Raw genomic sequence first — 23,900 nt, 5'->3', positions numbered from 1 at the left:
TATAATTTAAAAAAGAGTTATAGAATATTTAAAATATTCTATAATAATGGTCTGTGTTATAATCACACAGGAAATATTTTTCATTAATTTTTGGACTGTTTACCTTGCTTCAAGTAAACATATAAGTTTTATAAGTTCACAGGTATGTAGGTTTTCTGAAGTGTGGATTACATACATAAAATATAATTTTTACTTTTCTGGACACACTGTGGATCTTCTTTTTTCACCAGCTTTTTAGTTTTATTAGGATTGCAAATATTTTGGGACCACTTAAAAAGATGTAGTGTTTAATCTTCTTTCTATATTTGATAGATAGTAGAGGTCCCCGGAGTGTCAATTATCCACTCATTATACACCAAAGGGAAGTTTCAGCTGTTAATTTTCTTTCAGTTAAACCAGAGTTGTCTTCCACAATTTTTAATTTTCTTCTACTTTCACATAGCAACCCCATTAAAATCATAGAAGTGTGACTAGATATTTTGCCCTAAGGTCAAGTTGTAATTTTGTTTCTTTTTTTCACTTTGAAAAATATTACTGAGCTTGAAAATAGAATAGCTTTCACAGAAACAAATAAAAAAAAAAAAAAAGACCTGAAAAGTATCAGGCTTGAGAATAATGCTTGTAATCTGAGCTCATTTTGAGAAAATATTAGAAATTTCAGGTTTTTCAAATGCCAGGTCTGGCAAAATCATAATATGCCAGGAAGTTACTCAAGACTGTTATGATAATGGAGTTTATATAATGGAAGAACATAGTGATCAGCTCAGTCCATTAATAGAATGGAAATTTTTTTCCAGCTTCCAAAACTGAAGATGATGGTGATCATCTCTGCCATACCAAGAGTTTTCAACTTAATTTACAAGAATAAATTATGTGCCTTCTTTTTGCACTGACTGTAATAGGCTTATTCACATGTGAAAAGTGAGCATTCAAGTGAGAGAACTACACTCAAAAAGCCTGTATCAAGTCTTGACTCCTCTACCGACAATGACACAGATCGAGGTATTTTTGTTGTTGTATTGCTTAGGAATAATTGGCTGGACATAAGCAGAATCTGCTGAAGAAATCTTTGTGTTTCTATTAATCTTCAAGTGTAAATTGTGCAAGTGGTTGTAGTTACTTTTCTGTTTGCTACTGTATTCAGACAGTTCCAGTGAATGGTGGTTTCTAATCTGGATTAGACAGCTGCAGCAGTACCTCAGCCATTACTTCAACAAAGCTCTTCAGTTTCTCTCAGTTGTCCTGTTTCACTTCTTCCAGTCCCCCTCATCTTTCATTTCAGTCTTTTTTTTCCATGTGCCCTCATGGTTCAAGTATTAACTCAGAAATGGAATACCCTGTACTTTTAATTGCCACCTGTTTTTCAGTTCTTAAATGGAAGTGTAAAATGAGTGTTGAACACAGACCGTTTCTCAGGTCTGAGAGAAGCACCACGTTTAAATGAAAAATACAATGTGCAAACATTTGCTTTGGATGTAATTGCCTGTGCATCAGATCATCCCAGATGAAAGACAGCTGTGAACTTTGGAAAGGAGTGAATTTTGGTGAGAGGAAGAGACAGAAAGAAGGGGTATCAGTGTTATTTACTAGGGACAAAGAAGACAGATTATAGGAAGTTAATGGAGAAGAGGAAGGTGGTAGCTGAGTTATGTCCTAACCTCTGTGGAGTCTTTGGTGTTTCGTATACAGTAAGGTTATAATTTTTGGTTTCTATCTTAATTTTGGGAAGGAATTCTAAACTGTCAGAGGATTTGAGAGAGTAGTTGGTCCATAAAAGTATTCTTCCATGTGTTACTAGATATTTTCAAAGTTTTTTGATTATTTGAATTGGTGCGTTCTGGTTTGCGGAATTTGATTTTGGTTTGTTTTCTTAGCTATGGGATAGCACAGCAATAAATCTGCTACTTGTCAGGAAATGCAAGAATAATATGTGAATTTTGGAAATACTTATCATGAGATTTTGGAAGTTTATTAGCAGATTTACATTTCCCACTCAAACGCAATTAGATTACTTTGGTGCTTTCCAGACTTTTGGGAATTTGCATCTAATGATGAGTTTAGTTAAGCTTGGTAGCATTTGACGACTAGGAGTCATCATTCTGATTTGATTTCTTTCTGCCAATGTAGATCATAATGGTTTAATGATCTATGTATAAACATCTTGGTAGGGTAGAATATGACAACAGGGATTACATGATTTGTATTTTGGTTTTGTATTAAATAAAATTAATTGATTTTAACTGATAGCTTAGAAAAATGTATTTCTTAGAGTAATATAATTTTTGAATAAAAGTCCATTTGGGTGGGTCTCATATGTGTTCTTTCCAGAGCAAATGTGGTGATATGAGAGCACCTAGCTGGGGATTGAAGGTTGTTTGAGACAGGCTGGATGACTGGTTCAACAGAATAAGTTGTGTTTGTGGATTTTCTGTATATGAAATTTTTGAAGTTGACACTGTAGATGGTCATCATAGTACCAGATCATCAGTTTATGTAGAAATTGAACTGATAAAATGCATTGTTTTGCCTGGATTGTCTTAAAAAACTTAAGGAATCCAATTGTATTAACATCAGTAGTTCTGAGTCATCCAGTAATTTTTGCTATGTTGAGAACTTAAAATACCCACTTTTTTTACATGCCAATTTATATTAGATGCCAAGATATAAAGCAGTGGTCTTGACATATATCAATATGAATCTGAAGAAAGAGTCATCTTTCCTTTCAAGAAATACTGAAATAGCCAGAAATGATGCTTTGTTTCCTCCCACATGTTATATTCAAAGCTTAAAATTAGTGTTGAAAAAGTTACTGGTATTGAGCTGTGTGTAGGTTCTAAGGAACTGAGAGGTATGACATTAGTCAGAAGCATAAAGAGAGCACAGTCTTTGAAAAATGCATCCTTTTAGTAATGTTATGAATGCTATTGTTGGCAGGTTTCGACAGCAGCAAGTTAAATAGCTATGGCCTTTCTAATAGTGTCACTGTAGTCAAAAGGTTTTGAGGGAATATGAGATAATTTGATCAATGAAAAGGTCAAAGAAGAGGTGCATTGGGGGAAAATTTTAGGCTTTTTTTTCTTAATATCACTTGAATGAAAATTAACACATAATTTTAGAGATTGACTTGAGTGGTAAGAGTGCTATGAAGTTAAATATGCTATAATTGCTTCTTACTGGTGTAATTTTGATTTATGCTACCCATTAAGGAAATATTCTTTCCTTTTCTGTTCTTTATATTCTTTTTTTACCACTGATACTGGAACCAGAGCAAGAGATAGTTCAAAATTTGAGTGAAAGCATGAATTGCAAGACTTGAAAATGAAACCACGTTTCTTATAGTCCTTCTTAAAATACAGTAGTTACTGAGTCGCCTGTCCTTTGCTAGAACTAATTTGTAATTCTGTATAAGATCATGTCTGGAATTACTAATTCAGCAAGATCAATAAGACTATTGGTGATGTGTTAAATATCTAATTTCACTTAGGAAATAAAGGATTGAAACTGAGAAAAATTTATGCTTAAATAACATCTTGAAATTAAATATTCTTTGTGCAGCCTGTATTAAAACGCCCCTACTTTTCATAGTTTCACAAAAAATAACATTGACATACAGATCTAGTTTCAGTGTGACTACTAAATTTTAATAATTCCATTTTTAGGTATCATTATGCATATTTTAGTGCACTGTTGCAACTGAGCAAGAGAATATCTGTTTATGAGTTAGTGTGAATTTGCTGGGGTGGGTATCTTTCAAAGATGGATAAATCAGGCCGGTTTCAAATTTCAGAGCACCCCTTTGCTTGGCTGATGTTCATTAGTGATACGATTTGTGCTAATGGTTAGCTCTTACTCATTATCAGTCATTATCACTAAGTATTCCAACAGATGGTCCTTAACGATCACATCCCACATTAGCTGTGCAGGTACAGCCCTGTTGAAGGCAGTTAAATGCCTCCCTGACACTTGATCGTGTCAGATCTTGGGAGCTAAGGAGGGTCAACCCGGTTAGTATTTGGATGGGAGACCTCCTGGGAATACCGGGGGCTGTAGATTCTAGCCCTGAGGTCAGCTGTGGCAGAAGAACTTCAGGATTCAAAGGGTGGGACCAGTTCTGTGCACGCTCTGCCTCGCCTAAAAAATCCACTGCACAGGCCGGAAGGGCACACCCACGTGTGCCCTGCCCAAATCTTCCTTCGCGAAGTCTTGTCATGACTGCCCTGTGGGGTGGGTGCTGTGTCCTTAGTGCTGGTGTCTGTGGTCTGCACAGGTCTCAGCTGCTGAGGCCAAGGGGCCAGGCTCCAGCCCTCAGAGGGACCTGAAGCCAGAGAGTGACCTTTTCCTTCCCCATTTTTCAACACTAATCATTGTTTTATGCTCCTTCAGTTGCTCTTCAAAAGAAAAGCGTGAGGATTTAACTTGCTGCAGGCTGTCCACCTTATCTCAATTTTGGGACTTAAGCTTGTTTTGTTGCCATCACATACATTCCCTGTCTGTTATAAATCCTTTATTACAAGTTTTAGTGCTTACAAAGGTTTACTGATTTCTTGTTTTGCAACACCACCTCGGGTCTCTATCTGACCATGTATTATTTATATGTTGTTTTATATAACTTTGCTGAGCTATAGTAGAACATGCTCACGTGTTGTCACTGGTTATTGGTTACCAATTCTACAGAACACTTACGTGCTGTCACCCTCTCAGTTTAGTGTGCTTGTGCTGTAATTCAACTGAAGCAGACATCAATAACATTCTTCTTAATTTAATTTCATCTTATAGGAAACATGGCTGTAGCATGCTGAGGTGTTTTGGTCTCGGAACTGGGACTAGAAGAAGTAGGGGAAGAGTTTTTTTGTTCTGCTGAATGAGCTTTGAAATGTACTTAAGAGAATTCCACAGAAATATGATTTATTTAAAATTATGTATTCAGAGAATGGGTTTTGGGATTGGCTGAAAATCTGGAATAATAAAATAATTTAATTTTTTTTCCAGTGCAGTGACAAACTTGATTTTGGGTTATTGACATCTTATTTATAGGGTTTTTTTTTGTTATTGTTTGGCTTTTTTTTCTTTTTTCTTTTTTTTTCCTATACGAAAATCAGGCATGGATTCAAGTTGGGATTTTCAGCCATGAAATCAAGTTTTTTTTAGAGGCTGCTTTATTCTTGAAGATTTGTATTCTTAGAATAAAAATGTCAATAAAAAGGTATCATCTTGATATTTTCACACATTCTTGTGTTCATAATTTGAAAATAAAAGGGAATCATGTAAAATTGTCAGTTGTCAAATGAGCATAAAATTACTCTGTAGGATGAGAATACACTTATTTATAAGGAATCAGTAGATGTACAACTATCAAGTTGTTTCTAAGGAAGGATAAATGCATTTTATATAATAAATTGGCATGGGAAATAATGTGGTATCTGTTCTCATCTAATTTCAAAACACGCCAATTCCCTTCTAGGCTTGAACAAATATTACAAGAATGAGGGCTCTTGTAAAATGTTATGTTTTGAAATAGATTTCTTTAAGGGTTTCCAGTGATAATTTATTTTTTCATTTATGCCTATGTCTCTCCTCATACTAATAATGGATAGCTTATTTGCATATAAATAGATTTCACTGTTTGCTGAGGCAGAGACTTAATATGTTTCCCTTTTTTCATGGACATTGTTAAATACGATAGAATATTGCAGTGATCAGCGGTCATGAATTGTAATAATTTTCTTGGTCAAAACTCTTCAGAGTGCTTCATTTTTGTGAAGACTTCAGAGTTTAAATATCACACTGTCAAACCCATGTACTTCTGTTGCTTCTGTAGAGGTGTTTTTCAGGCTCTCTGAGAATAATTTACTGGTAGATACCAAAATTCCTTGGGTACCTCTTCTTTATTAGTACTTTTTGTTTTCTTGATGTTTCTGATTTAGTAGCATGTTGATATTTTTATAATGCAAACATTCTACTGGAAATGAATGTAATGTAGTTTTCAGTTGCTTCTGTGGATCATAATTGTCTTATTGTTCTAAAAAGTTTTCTTTAAATTAGAGAGGTGTGTTGAACAGAACCATTTTGTAGCATCATTCTAATGCATCTCAAAATAAATAAACTTTACAGGTTTATACTTCACATGCCACTAGCTGTTCAGTAGCTGTTGCTTCGAATATGCTGTCTCTGAACAAGTTCTATCTGTACAGTTCTTTGAAAGACTCTAGGAGAAAGACTCTAGGAGAAAGATAAGCTGAGTGACTCTACAAAACTAGTCAAGGATTCTTGGACATTAACATTCTGAGGCTGCAAACACTTCAGTTTTCTGTGTACATCCACGTGATACAAAGAAAAATGAATATGAACGTACTTCTGTATGTAACCGTAAAATGTGCTTTTAGTTAAGTTTTTGCCAGCAGAGGTCACTCAGGGTAAAGTGAACAATTGCTTCATCTTTTAAGGAAGACCTGAACTTCATTATGGGCTGTGAGATGCATATTGAAAAGCATCATTCTTCAGAAGCACACAAGCAACCTACACTTGCTGTTCCTTTCCTTCAAATCTTTGTCACTTCACATATTGAGAATTAAAGATCAAACATTAAAAACTTGTAGGCTTACAGTGATGCATACTAGAATGTAGTCAGCAAAATGTTGGGCTGGAAGGGTAGGTATTTTTTACTGTGATTTATAAACCAACACAACAAATATGTAAAGTTTATTTCACATATTGCTTTACCACAAATAGGTAGCTTTCTGTGCATTTACCTCATTTCTTGGGCAAAGTCTGATCAACCGCTATTAACAATTTTTTAAAAGGCCAATATATAGCAAAGGTTACCTGGAATTATCCTTGGCATACTTCCCCCCCTCGCCCCCACCTGATGGCTTGGTAAATGCTGTTCTCTTAACATATTTTCTTGATATTTAATGATATCGAACACTTTTAGTTACAAAATATATTTGAAAACATGTTTTATTCCTGTCACTGTCATTTTAAGGCAGTTTTTTGAGAAGATGGAGGATATAATTCCCTGTAATATGAACAGAGTGAATTGTATGGTGTAACGGAGAATATAATGTAGCCTGCTGTGACGAAAGGGTACACCGCAGGATCTTTTTTATTTGGTAGTGATGAGTAAGCAGAAAATTTCCATCATGCTGTAGGAGCTTGGGAACTCACAGATATTTGTGAACTGAACAGAAGTAGTTGAAAGGTGATAAAAGTAGATACTGATTTTGCTGTTACATTCACTTTTCTAAAGAGAATTTCTTTGAAGCCATCATTAAAATAAAATAAAAATGAAGAATCAAAGTTAATGTATTTCAGTTTTCATGAATGAAATTTTTTTAAATATGGCGTGTCTTTCCTGGATAACAAATAGAAAACTTGCTTAATTCTCTGTCCACCCACAAAAGCCCAGTTATCTCCTATCTGAAGAGAATGTGGAGGGTTTTTAATATAACAGCGTGACTGCTTAGGCAATTGTTTAAGTCATTCTGAAAGGGGTCTGGCAAACCATTTGACATCGGAATGTTGTATGGTATCTAGACGCAGTATAAAAAAGTAAAGAATTTTAATGTTATTTATGATGCTTTTTTGTGTTTTCTTTAAATCCACATGGTTGGAGGCTTGTTCCTTTGGGACATTCACAGGAGTTCACAGATTTTAAGCCTACACAAGTGAGTTGAAAAGTTAAGGAGATAAGGAATAAGACTAATAAGTTTTATTCATATGTGTGTCTTGTGTGTTTCTGTAACTTGTATATTTACCAATTTTAAACAACTTCTGAAAGTTAAAAGGAGCATCTGACACTAGAGTTACTTTCTATTCCATTTTGGAAAATCCATAAGATACCTGTGAAAGAACTCACTACAAGTAAGAGAACTGGTTTTCACTTTTCTTTGTCTTCCTGCCTTTTCTGCTTCGCTGTCTTGGTTATAGAGCAAAAAATTCCCAAATCTGAAGGCAGTTGTAAAGGATAAAATTTTATGAATCAAAACAGTAGATCTTTGTATTTCTCTGTATCTGGTGAATATATCTGATATTCATGGAAAGAGAAATTATGTATTTCTCAACTAATTCAGTTGGAAGTATTGGATTTAATTCCTTTTTGAAACTAGATAAATACAAATATATGCATGTGAATTGTATGATAGCAGCACTCTAAATAAGAATTAAAAGAAAAAGATTAAAAGATTTACAAGTTAAAAGAATATTATGGGCTAGGGGTGTATTCGTACACATAATAGCTGCAGTTACTGGTAAACCTGCACCTTTTTCATTTTTAAGTAGATGATAGTAAGCATTTTTCCATTTTTACTATAGAAACTTCCAAATCAAGGGTACAACTCCTTCCTTTTCTGTTATATAAGCGTGTCATATCCCTTATGCAGTACTTGCATTGTTGGTGACCTAATAATGTGAATCAGAAACATGCAAATAATTTACATTAAAAATACAAAATAGTAATGTTTTTAACCAGAACAGGCTCACAAAATTATTTATATATATATATATATATTTATATATATATATGTGCGTGTGTGTGTATATGTTTAATCGTATCCAGCTACATTTCCACACACTGAAGGAAGTAATGCTATACATTGCCTTTACATGGTCCAGACACTAAAGTTACAACAACAAAGTATTTGATTTCCTCTAAGTATTTCCCACCAGGGATTCAAGAACCTCTGAAGTTTATGAGTCTGTTCTGTTTTTTAATCCTCTCATATTTCTCTCTCTGGATACAGAGAACTGTAATGGCACCCCTAACTGTTCCAGTGCTTAAGTAGCCAATGAGCTTAACTGGTTTGCAGAAATGGTATTGTGGTTTAGTAGATATTGCCTTTCTGCTCCTGGAATCTTTCCTCCACTGCTTGCAAAACTGTACTGTGTGGAAAAATAGTCTTGCTACTATGTTTCTAGAGAAGAGGGTATGAAACCTCTTGTCTACTGCTGTTTAGAAGCCTATACCACAAAAATACATTTCTCTTTCTACCTTCCCCCAGTATTTGTATCTACATTCATCTAGAGGCAAAGCATACTGCTCCTATGTGTTTATAATTACGATAGAATCGGGGTAACCAGAGCTCATATGTATATTTGCTTTCACAACCTAAACAGAGACTTGTGAAAGATGAGTCTTACTTCACACTTAGATGATTGACAGGTTGAGGCTCTAGTCAAAGATTGTACTTCAGCATCTTGTTCTTGTTGTATGCCTCAGATCTTCTTAACCTACAGTATTATCTCAAAAGCTAGAAAAGGATCCATTTGATAAGCATATAAAGCTTTATCCTTGAAATGAGAAAGCTTACTGGTGTAGTCACAAATTATGAAATGGTGCTTTGTACAACATAACAGCTCATTTACTACCTTCAGTTTCTCAATAGAAAATTTGTAAAAAGAAGTTAATCTTGACACGGCAAATATGCAAATAATTGTTGTAAGTCCTTGTCAGAATGGGGAAAAACCACAAAAATTTTGAGTACTCTTCCTACCCTTATTCATTGGTAGATAAAATGTCCCCTGCCTTCCTCTTTTCCCTGAGCATCTCATAATCTCACAGATATGGGAGAGGAAGGTTACCCTCTGCTGCTGTGCTGGACCCTACATCCAACCCTCATCTCAGAATGGGGAACTGGAGCAGCAATATGCAGAACAGTGACCCTGATGGGAAACAGAGAGGAAAGACACTGGGAAAGAAGACAACTTTGCTATGTACGTCTTTAAAGAAAGGATTTATTGCACACATACTGTGTGCAGTGGGACCTTACTGAATTCCACATTGGAAAAGAGGTAGGTGCTATGTACAGTCCCTACTGACTGAGGTGACCTCTGAGTAGAGAGGGGCTGTCCAAATTCTTAATGTTTACTTGAGTGAAGCAATTCACATTGTTATTGTCTAGTAATGTTTTTTGAACAAATTGTCTACCTTGTTGAAGAGACTAATGTAGCCTCAAATGCATCCTAATATAAGGTTTCATGTTTAAGTATTTAAAATGGTTTGTGCACTTAGTTAACTTGTAAGACAAGATGTCAAGGATTTTTTTGTTGTTGCCTTTTTTTAAAGATTTTAGAGTTGTTCGATATTCATTTTACTTAAAATATTCAGTAGTTTTCCCCATTATACTTTGTTTATATCCCCCAAATTATTATTGTAATTCCCTTATTGTAAACTAAAATGAGAAGGTCTGGTACTGTCTCTTCTATATATGTTTCTGTGCAATATTTTGCTTTGCATACTTCTTCATGTTTTATTAAAATATACATTAGTTAGATATAAGTCTTTGCTATTTCATGTCTTTTTTTATCCAATGCATCACTGACAGATGTATCAGAAGAATAAACCTCCTGCTTCTTAGGTGGGAATATATTATGTCCATTATACATTCATTTTCCCATTTCCTGCAGCTACATCAGAATTTGGGGAAAGGAAGATCAGAATATATCAGAAACACAACTTCTCAAAACTCCTCTGTGAAATTGCACTTTATTGTATGTGCTCTAATAAACCTTTTTATGCCTCAGAATTCACTCTCAGTAGATTTTTCTAGCTTGTATACAATATTGTAAAAGTAGCTACCAGTAATGTAGTGTATATAACAAATTCTTTCCTCATTGCAAGGACAAATTCATGCTTTTGAGCTAGTTTGCATTTTAAATCTCTTATTTTCAAAGGTAATAATTCTTCAGACATATTTTAATGTAGTAGAATGCTCAGAATGTGAAACCAGAAACATAGAATTTAATTTTAAATTAACCATTCCTTATATTCACTTTTTTTTTCCCCTGTAGCACTGGTTGACATTTGATAGAGTCAGCTACCATAGGGTTGGAAATTATATAATTATAAGGATCACCCACTTTTCTGATTTTTTCTATTATATTCCAATTGGAATACAGACATACTTTCATAGGTATTCAGTTTTTTGATGAGAAATTTTTAATCTTCATTGACCTGTGATTAAAGTGTGGCATTTTAGTAAATAATGGATGATACTTTTGACATAATTCAGCTCAGAAGTTATGCTTGATAGGCTGTGCATGTCTTTGACCTGTGTCATCTAAGTCACAGCATAATTTGGAATATATTCTTAGATATAAGCTGTATAATACAGAATACACTTAATGTATTAACACAGGTATAATATAGGAAAAGAGAAAAGATTGCATCAAGCACCATGTTAAATTGTGTCTTCTTTTATTAATCAAGTAGTGAGCGGGATTTAAAAAATAATGAAGTTCATGAAATAATTAATTTTTTTATAGAATTAAACTTTTATGCATGCTTTGGGAAAGGTGGTTGTTGGTTTTTGTGGATTTTTTATTTGTTTGGTTTGGGTTTTTTAAGTAAGTTCATGACATGCTACGAGCAGAATACTTGTTAGGTATCAAAACGTGGATGAATAATTTTCAAAACTAGTTCACTAGAAAATATATGTTCATGTTCTATGAACTTAATCAGATGTTGATTATAAAATGGGGCATATTTTTCTTTCTATTCAGATTAGCCATGATCCTGACATACAGTTCTTGAAAAATGAGATTCTAATCCTACTCTAACAGACTTTGTTATTTGATGCAACCCTACATGTAGTCATATCCTGGACACTGTCTAGAAAAAACAGTCACTTATTTTTTACCCCAGCAGTGCCAGGGAGCCCTGATCAAGGCTCTGTTGCTATACAAATGTTCAAGGTAAAGATTGCTGAGAAGACAAATGTTATGTGTGTGGGCTTGAGTAGAGATCAGAGAGTAAAAGAGAAATTAAATTCACTGTGAATTTCCAGACTGATACCGGGAGATTGAAAATTATAAAAGGACAATTTCCTGTCTAGTGATCTGTATGTAACCATTTCCAACTTTTATGGTTAAAATTTAATTAATCATGGAGCTCTTGTCCTTCATTAACTGGTCACTCTAAGAAAAAATACCAATTCCATAGTAAAGGTGGAAAGAGTTGCTTGAAAATGTAGCATGAAGTGCTTCGAATTTATGCCAGGTGACATAGTATTTGACTAAAAAAATGATAGTATGGCACAAAATCTCAAGGTGTAGTCATAAACATATTTAATATTTTTCAGAAGTTGAAAGGCAGCAGAGTACCTGCAATGAACTAAATTTGAAAAGAAAAAGGACGGTGAAAAGAGTCCAGCTAACAGATAAGGATAAGCTAAGACATATTTTTACAACTCAGTATTGTAATGTCTATTTCTAGATCTAAATGATGCAACATCAAACACGTTGTCTCCCTGCTCCTCTTTCCTTTTCAAGTACAATGGCAATGATTGGCATTTGCATTACAAAATCTCAGTTTATTTGTACAGTTTATATATCAAATTTGTGAGTAAAAGTTTGTTCTTTCTAACATAGTTCATATGCTATAGTATATTCATAGCTGAATTGATAAGTGTGAAGATCATCTAGAAAATGCAGTTTATTCAATTTTGTAAGTGAAGGAATTAGTGGGTTGCCAGTTAAACTCACTGACATAGTCTTTGCAGTTCAGGCATTCTATAACTACTCCTTTGCTTGTGGATTTAATAAGCAGAAGATTTGTGATTCCAAGAGGCATATCTGACTTTTAGTGTAGGTTCCCTCGTTTATTTTTTTCTATATGTTCACCAATCCTTGGGATTGAAAGTTATGCTTACCTTTGTACACTTCTCCTTTCCCAGCTTGTGCAATATCTCTGCAGGGCATTACATTGTCCTGTGTATCCATAGTCTTGGTTTCTTGCTCAGATTTTGCACAAGTGATATTTAAGACAGTGACAGTCATGACAGTCAGTGTAAGAATTCTTTAAGTGAGGACATTTGAGACAGAAAACGGGTAATCTGCTAAGAGAAGCAGAATATTTCAGTTTACTGACATTTACTTGTTTATGTGGTGCATTAATAAGCATCTAAGGGATGAGTTGTGGGCTGAATGACAGTTTCAGTATTAAATCTGGCAAGTCATTTAATGTATTTCATCATGCTGGATTCCTGACAGGGCAAGCATTTTGTGTGTTCCAGGGTTTTCCTAGTTCACAATGAATAAATGTTATTTTTCAGCTACTTCAGAGGATTTCTACTTATGAAAAAAACCATCATCAGGAAAATACAAATTTGTGTTTACTTTGAAGGATGCTGGACAGAATTTATTGAGTGGTTTTTGAACTCGAATCAATCCTGCAGTGCTGCTGACTTCAGCAAAACTAACTTGTATTCCAACTGGAGACCTGATGCTATGTTTCTCTTTTAAAATTTTCTGAAGATAGCTAAACATTGGCTCTGATATTATTTTTCGATCTCAGTGTTCCTGCCCTTGCCAGGTAAAAATAGTACTGTTTACAGAATACACACAGATTTCAACAATTTTTTATCCCAGTCTAAGCATTTTATCTTTCAATAGAAATAGTATTCATGTCAGTTTATGTCAATTTAAATGAAATAGTTTTCTTCCTCCATCTGACTAAGTTACCTAATGATTGTCCTTAGTGCATTCATCTTAATTACCAGCCTAGTGGAGTTCATCAAGGTGTTCTGATTGATCCTTCTGATTGATTAGTTAGGCTTACTGGCTTGGAGGAAATGTAATGCATGTAGTGGTGTAAAGCAAAAGTAGTCAACTTATCTTCTCTGTTCGTCATTTGTTTCAGATAGTAAAGACAATTATTAAAGTGATAGTAATAGTAATTGCAATGCAGAATTAAATATCCCTAGAATATAACAACAAACCAAACTTATTTGTAGTATTATTGCAGAATTGCTAGCCATTACTGAGCTTTAAGTGTAAGAGGCTTCTTATGTAGAACTCTGTGCTAGAATTTAATATTACCTAAAAGCTTCATTGGTCCTCTGATTCTTTGGTATAACTATTAGGAGAAAACACATTGAAAGATGGGAGACATCTCATGCAAACCAGTTATGAGTTCTGTGGCTGAAGGAAGCAAATGGAGCTTATCATATGTATATAGAGTTCACCATAAGTCTGTATTTTTTATTACTTGTGAATATCATGGATATGATGTTGTTCACGATTAAAGTGTAAGAGAACATAAAGAATGAAGCAGAATTGAAGTTCCTATTATTTCCCCTTGTAATCTTAAAAGTCAACAATTTGAGGCAGAGGAACATATTAAACACTGCGGAAAAAGGAGGATTGTCTAATTGATTTTTCTGTAGCTTTAACAGTGGCCTTTTCACAAGAAGATAATGCTATTTGGCAAAGTAAGCAAATAAAGTCGAAGTATCTACTTTTAAAAGAAGGAACAAGGGTCAGTTCCACTTGGAAATTTGGTATTTATTTTTATTGACCTGAGGCAAACACGTATTTGGCCTAATTATGTACCGTGCATACCATTAATGCAAAATGTGCAAGTCAGAGGACTCTTAAACTTTTACAGCAGCATTCATAACATTTAGGGAGCTAACCAACAACAGTAATTCAATCACTTTGCATACTTTTGCATTTTGAGAACAAAGAGGGCTTTCCTTTTATTTAAGTGAAAACAAAACAAAAAAAAATCAGTGCATGTTTTCGCTCCTTTATGGAAAGAATAGTATTGAGAAAGGTTACAGAGTGTGAGGGGTTCCTTTGGCATTTTGCTTTAAAGCAATTAGAATTTCCCTTTGATTTGAAAGTGTACACAAAACCTTTATCCTGCTCTAAGAAACAAGTGTACGTGTTTCTGCAGTGTCCTTATTTAATAAGTTTGTGTAAATATACCACTTCTGAAAGAAAATATATTTACTTAGGTATTTAGATTTATCAAGCTGTATTTAAAGAAAGAAAATGTCACCCCTCCCTCCCCACCCAACAGCAAAACTCTATTGCATGCACTTTCCTCCCCTTTATTAACTCTTAATTGCATAATATTTTTAAAGAATACAAATGAATTTGCTCGATGAGCCTGATCTTAATTATTCTAGTGATGATTACTATTGGGATAGCCTTTGGTGCCAGCTCATGAAAATACTTCTGGAAAGCAATAATATTCATTCCAAATGCATGTAATTTGATTCAATAGTAAGAAGTTTCCTGCAAGATTCAGAGAGATGGATACACTGAAATGATTCACGGAGAGTTTCCTTCTTTTGATTTTGTTTGAAATGTATCAATATAAGTGTAAGCATTATGGTGCTTAAAATTAGGGTAGTCTGATTGAATTTTGTGGAATGACTGGAAAATTTGTTAATAGGTAAAGAAAAAAATTCGCACATGGAAATTTTGGGGAAAAAATACAGCATGGCTGATATATTTGAAATAATAATTTGGACAGAGAATAACTGAATCTTACAAGTAATTTGAAAGAAAGAATTGTTTTTATAGTAGTATAACTATAGGAGGAATGTAGCTGTAATGGTTATAGCCAGATAAGCCAAAAGTTTGGAAGATTTTTTTTAAATTTATTTTTAATCTAAAACCTTGGTGAAGGTTAATACTACCATATGTAGCAAGTTTTCAAGAAACAATCTGAGATTTGGACCTGGAGTATATAGATATATATGTTGTTAGAGGCTTAGGGTTGATTGATCCACTCATATAGGAAAGAGGTAGAGAAGTGAGGACAAATGGAATGCCATGGAGAACAGAGAGAAAAGAAATCACATATTGGTGACTACTTTGAAAGACCATAGAAAAGAAAGCAAAGGAAGTACCTAGAAGATTTGATCAATCCTTTTAAAGAAAGACTTAACATTTGGGGAGTTTTGCAGTAGAGGAATCTCTGTCTCTTGCCTATTCAGTGATTATTAAAATATAGGTTAGATGCAAGCAAGTGGATGACATTTCATCCAGCACAGACTGTAAAAAGGGACATACTCGTTGAGATGAGTGGTCAGTGCAGCTAGTTATCCCTCCTGTGATGATAAAAAGTACACAGATTCATCTGACCCAGCCTTGGAACAGAAGGCAAGCTCCTTAGCTTTCTCTGTTTACCTATAACTCTAATTTGGTGTCAGACTTGGGAGTAACCTGGGAGAAGATTGTTTGGAGAGAATTAAAAGGAAATACCGGATGGACACTGAAAGAAACCTGTGGTAGAAAGATGTGTTTGAAAAGAGAGGAAAGCTTTAGTTGAGACATGAAGAAATATATTTGACTCGTGATAGTATTTACTGTTGAATATTACTTTGAATTACTCTATATTATGACTTTAAATTACTCAGTTTTTAATAATATTCCTTTAAATTACTTATTTGTTATTGAATATTACCTTAAATGCTGCATTACCTTTTTAAAATACTTTAAAAAAGAGAATTCTTAGAGCCTTTTATTCTATTTAATTTACTTGGTAACCAATAATGTCCAGTAATTTATGTGCTTGTTCCTGTTACTTATACATGTCTTTGTATTTTTATCTTTTTAGCGCAGAATAACAAAGGAATAATTTGCTTAGTGTCAGGAAAATAATACAATTAGCAAGTCATAGAAACCACTTGAGAAGTTCAGGTGGTGTACAAGTGAGTAATATGTAATGTGATTCACTGGTATGCTGGAAATGCTGTGGAAGGCTGTAATTTACATAAGGTGAGTGGTGCTACTTGGTGCTACTCATGAAACTAAAACTACTGTGATGCTTTGCTAATGTCTGCACTTTCATATGCCCTGTAAGAATAGTTGTACTGGATTGGACTGAAGATTTGTAGCTCAGAATATCTTCTCCAGCAGTAGTTAAAAGCAGATAGTCTAAGGAAGCAAGTAAACTTGGGACAAGTAAAGTGCAGTACTTTGAACCTATGTGAATTTTTTGCAGCTACCACAATCTGCAGAGGGGAGTTCTGCAGCATAATGATGTTTTATGAACAATTTCCTTATTTAATCACTTTGAAAATTGTTAGCTCCAGTTGCTGCTCCTTAGGTCCTTTACTGGAAGAAGCAATAAGCAATAAGCTTCTGCTCCTTAGTGAATCTCTGCATGCCTCTTTTGATTTTCCAGACCTCTCCTATAGCAATGCCTCTCAACTGATTATTTTTCTTCCCTTCTTCCTTTCCTTCCTTCCCAGTCTTTATGTAGAAAAGTCCTAGCATGCTTAGTGAGGGTTGTAACATGCCTTTGGTCACTTTTACTGCCTTTCCCTGAAATACTTCTAGATCTGTGGCTCAATAATACTTAAAAATAATGGGAAATAGAATGGTCCAAAATTTTTCTTGCTACAATGTGTGCTTATAAATTTTATCTAGTGTTTTAGGCCATGTAGTATTGTTGTTGGCAAGTTGGCTTGGGAGTTTTTGTGACATCTGTCTCTGCAGTACTAACCTGTTTCAGCACTAGCCTCAGGCAATTAGGTGTAATTTTCAGGCTTGAGACTTTCATAGCAAGACTTTCATGGACTTGCTGCTACAAAAGCAGCAGGGAGAGCTGCTTTGCAAATTTGTGGTCTTTCCATGTGTTGGAATGGGACATGCAACAGTTGCTGTTGGTGATGTGATAAGGAAACTTTTATACAAAATTCACTTGGTTTCCAACCCAGAGTATAACAATACAAAGTGTTATGAGGGTCTGGAGAAATTTTTACAGAATGCAGTTGAGGTTTTTTGTTTGGTTTTGGTTTGATTTTGAGATATTAATTATCATGTTTTTCCACTATCTTTGTGTGGCAAAAGCATTGCATATAGCAAGTTCTGGAGGGCTACACTGTTGAAATCGTACTGTAACTTATAAATGAGACAAAATCAACCATAGTAGTGTTATACTCCAATCATCATTTGTTGTTTTCTGTAATTAAATTGGTTTCATAAATATAACTGGTTCTGCATCATCTCCTAGGAAAACAGTAGTTATTAAAAAACAATAAAAGCCTCATCACTTTGTGCAATAATTTAACACCTTTAACTATTCATGTTTTAAACTATTTTTTTCAAAGTAATTGTCAGTGACTAATAATTTTGACAACATAACTAGTCAAAATGGAAGGCATTCCGTTGGAAAATAGGCAACTCCCCCGGATTTGAAGTGAGGTAGCATTATAAATATGCTGTCTTTTAATTATATTATTAAACTTTCTTTTTCTCCCCTGTTGTAGTAAATATTTGCATATACAGGGGTCTGTATTCTAGAAGGAAATGATCAGTCTGTTGCATATAAAATTACCAGATACTATAATAATATTTAGTAATTACTGTAGTCTTTGACTTTCCCAGATTTCATATTGTCAAAACTGCTGAATTGATCCACTGGTTTTTGTGTGGTCTTGGGACCATGTGGTACCAAGTACAAGCATTTACAACAATGCTTGAATGAGAGTTTTGAGCGCCCTCAAAAATTAATAAAGACTGTTAATAATTCTGAGTACTTTCTGGCAACATTTGGGGGTTATACCTAGTCTGCTCCATGTGTACTGGTTTCCACAATAATCTCATAAAAGGCATGCTGTTAAAAATTTTGAAAGATCTAGGTAAAATATGTCTGCTGGTTCTCCTTAGTCTATGTTTTCTTTGGCATCCTCAAAATATTCCAGTGGTAGAAAACGGCACACTGTACAATTACAGAACTTATGTTGTTTTTTCCCTGTTTTATCCATTTTCTCTGTGGATTTTTAAATTCTATTTTAGCCCTTTTGAACCAGTATACCTAATGCAGAAGCAGTCAGCATTTAGTCTCTTATTCTCAGGCTACTTTCAGTGCCTTAAAAACCCTAAAATGAAGCAGGTAAGCATGAAAGAAAGAGATCCATATATTTCTCTGGTGGAACTAGGAGTTAGAACCATAACCTTCTTATTTTTGAATAATTTTTGTACTTGCACACTAATCCAAAATGTTGTTCTTTAACAGTATTTCTTATACATTTAAGTGAGGGCACAAAATAAGGAAATGAAAAAGGTGTGAAAAATTATTTAGTTGCCATTAATGTCATTAAAACTATGCTTAAGTACTTTAGTTGATTGAAGTGTATAGTACCAATTTTACATGTTTTGTGTGTTCTTAAAAGGTGTAAAAGCAGGCATAGGTAAACAGGCACATGAAAGGACATAAGGGAATGTATTAACAGTGGAGGGAGGTATCTGGCCCTTGCTCAGGTCAATAACAAAGTTCCAAAGGATTCTAAAGGGAGTAATGTGTTACTATTTCCATACATCCATCAGGATGGCTCTTCCTTCCAAAGGCAGTCGAACCTAGTCCAACTTGACTCTCCCATCCTACTTGACTTCCCTGTCTACCTTGACTTCAGAGATGTTATAGAAAGTCATCAGAGGTGTAGAAGTATCTAAGAGGCCTATCTATGCCAGATGTGCATTTATTTCAACTGGGATGAAACATCCTTTGCAGTGGCACCAGTGTTCTCTACTGACTGCAGAACCAGTATAGGTGACTCGCTTGGACCAGACATCCCATTTATTTTTTGGTAAGGTTAGATTAGATAATCAAACTCAGTGTTCCTGAGTAATTTTGGTAGAAGATTAGTTTTAATATAGAATTTTAAGCTACACCTTTCTCCACAGGCTGTGGGATCTCCAGCGTTATTAAAATTAAATAATACACATACATTTATTTTATTTGGGTATACATATACACACACGAAACTGTATCTTAATATTTGGATTGACAAAAATGCATGCCTAAATAAGAAGTTCATAATTTTTTATGAAATATGTTCAGTGCCTGCATGGAAATAAAGCTCAGGTAACTTCAGTAGTGATTTCCCTGAGTACAAATTCAAGGTCTAAAACTTCTAGTCTTTACATCTGAAATCACTGACTTTTTTAAAATGTGAAAGTTGAACAACCAGTGCATATGTCCTTATGGAAGTAAAATGTGACCAAAAGTCAGCAGCTTTTCCATTGTTGTCATTGATGAAAATGCAAAAGTAGAGATTCATTGTAAACATGAGTGAGCAGGTTGGACGACAGAAATGTCATATCAGTTTTGAGGGTGCCTTCAGCAATGGTGTGCTTTATATTTGTACACTGGCCTAGACCAGTCTGAAGTTCAGGAATTTCCTTCAAAAGCTAAAAACTTTATTTTTAAGGTGCCTGCCTTGCTTTCATGTAGTCTAGTGTATTTGATCTGTATTGCTACAATGCACCCTATCTTGTTAGGATTACAGCTGATGTCTGCAAGGACTATGAGAAATATTATGACAGTAAAGACATTCAGTGGATTTAAAAAAGAATCTGTTTAAAAATTCATTTTTACAAAGTAGGACTTGATAATTTCCTTGTTAAAATGGAAACAGCATAAAAATGTTCACATTTTACCTTAGGTATTTAATTTTTGGCAGATTAAAACAGCTTCTGGGACATGAATATGGCAAATGGTGAACCTCTGTCCCTTCAGAAATGTCTTTTTTTTTTTTTTTGATTGACTTATAGATTTGGATGCAAAATTAGCTGCTTCAAACCCAGGTTGCTTCCCACATGATGTAGTGGTTATACACCCTTTATTGAAAATTGGAAATTTAAATGATCCCTGGGGGGACTAAAATACATACCAATGCTACTACCAGACTTAATTAAAATATGTCTTCAACTGCTCATAAACACTGTTAGATTGAATTTAGACAGATGGGACAAATTATTATTATCATTATGGGGAAAAGACACCATCATGACAATGAACATTCTCCCTTATCTCATCTCCATTTGTAAACATCATACCAACAGAAATCCCCAAGCTAAAATTTGCTGTAATAAATAACTTGTCAGTAAAATTTTATGGGATTGCAAAAGCACAACAAAAGATCTTTTACTTAAAATATTTTAAAAATTCACAAAAATAATAGGAGTAAATTTCCCAAGTCTTGTAAAAATTTATCATACCATGCACGTTACAATAATTATGGCAAAGACATCTCAGCATTGCAACTTAGCGATGGCCTTTTTAAAAGAATACAGGTGGAGGTATTGCCTTCTTTCTTAAAGAAAGTAAGTTTGAGACCCACATTTTTCAGGTGATTGTGACTCTGTTCTGTGTTTCTCGGCCCAAGGCAGATCTGAGAGCTGTTTTGCTTCAGTATTTTTCAGACTGTAGAGCCATACTAGAATGGAAGGCTTTCATGATTCCCCTTCATTTTAGGTATAGGCAAAGTGAAACAGGGCATAATCCTGAAAATTTGTTTACTGTCTTTGACAGCAGACATGTGTAATGACTCTAATAGTTCAGTGAATACCAGTAAATTCAAAAGGATATGAAGAATATCTCTTTTGCCACAGTAGGTTTTGAGCATATTGATTATGAGGGTCATTAGCAACAAGAACTGTCCTGCTACTATGCATTACCACAAGGGTTTAATATTGCAAATATTTACAAACTATTGTGGAAGTGCAAACATATTTTATATATGCACACAAATATACATACATATATATATGTACATATCTAAATTGCTGGCAAAAATTAGTTTTAAGATGCTTTATCTGTTCCTTAGAGCTATTCAGTGCTCTACTGTGAGTTTAGCATCATAACAAAGGAACTTGTATGTGGCTGGAGGCCAGAGGTAGTTGCTTGCTCTCCTTTAGTCATTAGTTGTAGTGAAGGTGCCTTTGAGGAAGAAGGGATGACAGATAGGTAACGTCCCCACTATCAGATCCACTGCCACAGGATGCACTTGTTGGGGGACAGCAGGAGACAGAGTGCAGGGGGATACAGGTGGAGCTTTTCTGGCGCTGTAGTAAGATGAATGCACCTATTGTCACTGCTCCCCTGCTTTTCTGTCGCCATTAGTATGACAGTGCCATAAATGATTACCTGACATAAGACCTGTTTTGAAATTTTTCTCTTACTTGAATCTGTCCTTTGAGCTTTCCAACAGTGTATGGCTGTCTACTGCATCAATACATTGGCCTTTCTAGTTCAAGACCTGCAATCCTTGTAGTGGTAGAAAATTTTATGTACATGTAACAAAAGAAGGTAATATTTAGGTTTGATAGCTATGTTATGGCAGTGCATGGCAAGGGTCTATTATGTAGTAATAGTTTGGGTCAGGAAGATATTTATCAGGGTGAGAATTGTCAACTTAATTTAACACATCAATTTACTGTAACAATATACTTTGCATGTTAAATCCCTTTATTATACTTATATGTTTCCCTCTGGATGCACTATTCAAAATGAAAAAAGAGTTCAGTAGTTCTGCTTGAGATGATGCTACATATCATAGATCATCACTTTGCATTACACAAATTAAGTGCACTGAAATAGAGAGCAATTCATAACAGAATGGCCAGATTATGAAAAACTCATTGTGCTTCCATTCTAATAACTGCCTGAAAAATATTGACTACTTCAGAAACTACTGGGAAATGTTTTTAAATTTAATTATGTTTTTAGGCTTTACTTTATTGCAGCTCATCATCTCATCAATAAAGCACATTTCAGAATACACCAAGAGGAATATTGTAAATTGTTTGGTAGTGTCCACAAAATGTTGCCCTATTTCCAGAACAAACTCTTCTCTTCACTCAATAATGTATTCTTCTACCTTGGCAGGTGTTAATGATAGTTACAAGTATTTATAAAAAATGTAATTGACTTTTAGTTTGACATTCATTATATTTGCTACTTTTTTTAATGTGATGCTTACTGTAAGTCAAGCTGGAAAAGAAACACTCTCGTAACTCACTAACTTATCAGTACCCATGTGTTTTATGGAGTAGAGTGACCATTTAACCCATATTGAGATTTGTTCACAAGCCTATAATCAGCATCAGATTCTAAATGTTTAAGGAATTTTGCATATTCCCATTCCTAAGACATGCTGCAGAAAATTAACAGGTGAGACAGTGTGAGTACAGCTCTAAGTGTTTTGTTTCTAGTTTAAACTAGATAAGAAAAGAAAATTCTACACCAAAGTAGAAGGCAGCCTTTTTAATGGATGCAAACAGAGGAATCTGTAGACTCTCATCTTTTGAGTCTCTATTTCTGATTTAATGAAAAAGTTCACATGCTAAAATTACTCAAGATTTTTCATTTTTACTATCCCTCAGAATATGGAGCAAAAAATATCTTGAAGAAGCAGAAAACTGCTACTGCAAATCCCTGTAAATTGAAGTGAGAAACTGGATGATGTCATAATTTTGTGAAATTTTACCACAAAGCTAATAATGCTATGATAATTCCCTATATTAAAAAATAACTACAGTCATAGAGATGTTAAGGTTTTTATGTTGCATTTACTCAGAAGTGTGATAGTTCATGGAACTTTCAGAGGAAGACAAAGTTCATAATTGTGTGCTTAATGAAATTCCTAATATTGCTAATGACGCTTTCTTCTTATATTATTCCAAGCTGCTGCATGAACTCTGATCATGGGTAGCTTTGATTTATGACAGCAGTCATATTTATAGTGCTTGTTAGTCATTCAGAATAGTTTGTTTGGGCAAACTGTTAATGTCAAACTAGTATAATTTTATTGATGTAATTATTTCTTTCATTATGGCAGTGCCTGCAAGCATATCTATAGTTAGTTATATTAGCATTCTATTCTAAACCTCATAGTTCAAGGATTTATAAATTAGCATAAAAACTTGCTGCAAGCTAAATCTTGATATATAAAGTGTGAAACATGTATACAGTTTGGAAAAGTTTCAGAAGATGTAATCTAGATTATTTTTCCTTGGTTTTTTCCCTGTTATTTCTGAAAGATCAGCAGAAAGTCTTGGAAGAAAGGTGCCACTGAAATTGTGCTAGAACATATGGAGCTGAGAAAATTGTTTTCTGCTTTGAAAGGAAAGAATATTATCTTAATGTAGAGCTTTAACTTAGCACTTCAGAATATTTGTTTTCACTGATGTGTTGAGGCAGATGATGCTAGATGGTGTGTTATACATTTGATGCCATTCAAGAAGGATCATGGCAGGCAGGCTAAGGGTTGTGGAACTGAAGCTTCATCCATGTACCACCACCTAAAACCCGAATCTGAAGGCACGATGATGTCTTGGCATTAAAAAGGTTGTGTCTGGGCAGAGCTGTTAATGACAGCTGT

This window comes from Pithys albifrons, chromosome 5 (genome assembly GCF_047495875.1).
Source record: "Pithys albifrons albifrons isolate INPA30051 chromosome 5, PitAlb_v1, whole genome shotgun sequence".
NCBI lineage: Eukaryota > Metazoa > Chordata > Aves > Passeriformes > Thamnophilidae > Pithys > Pithys albifrons.
Note: the sequence above shows the minus strand (reverse complement) of the source record.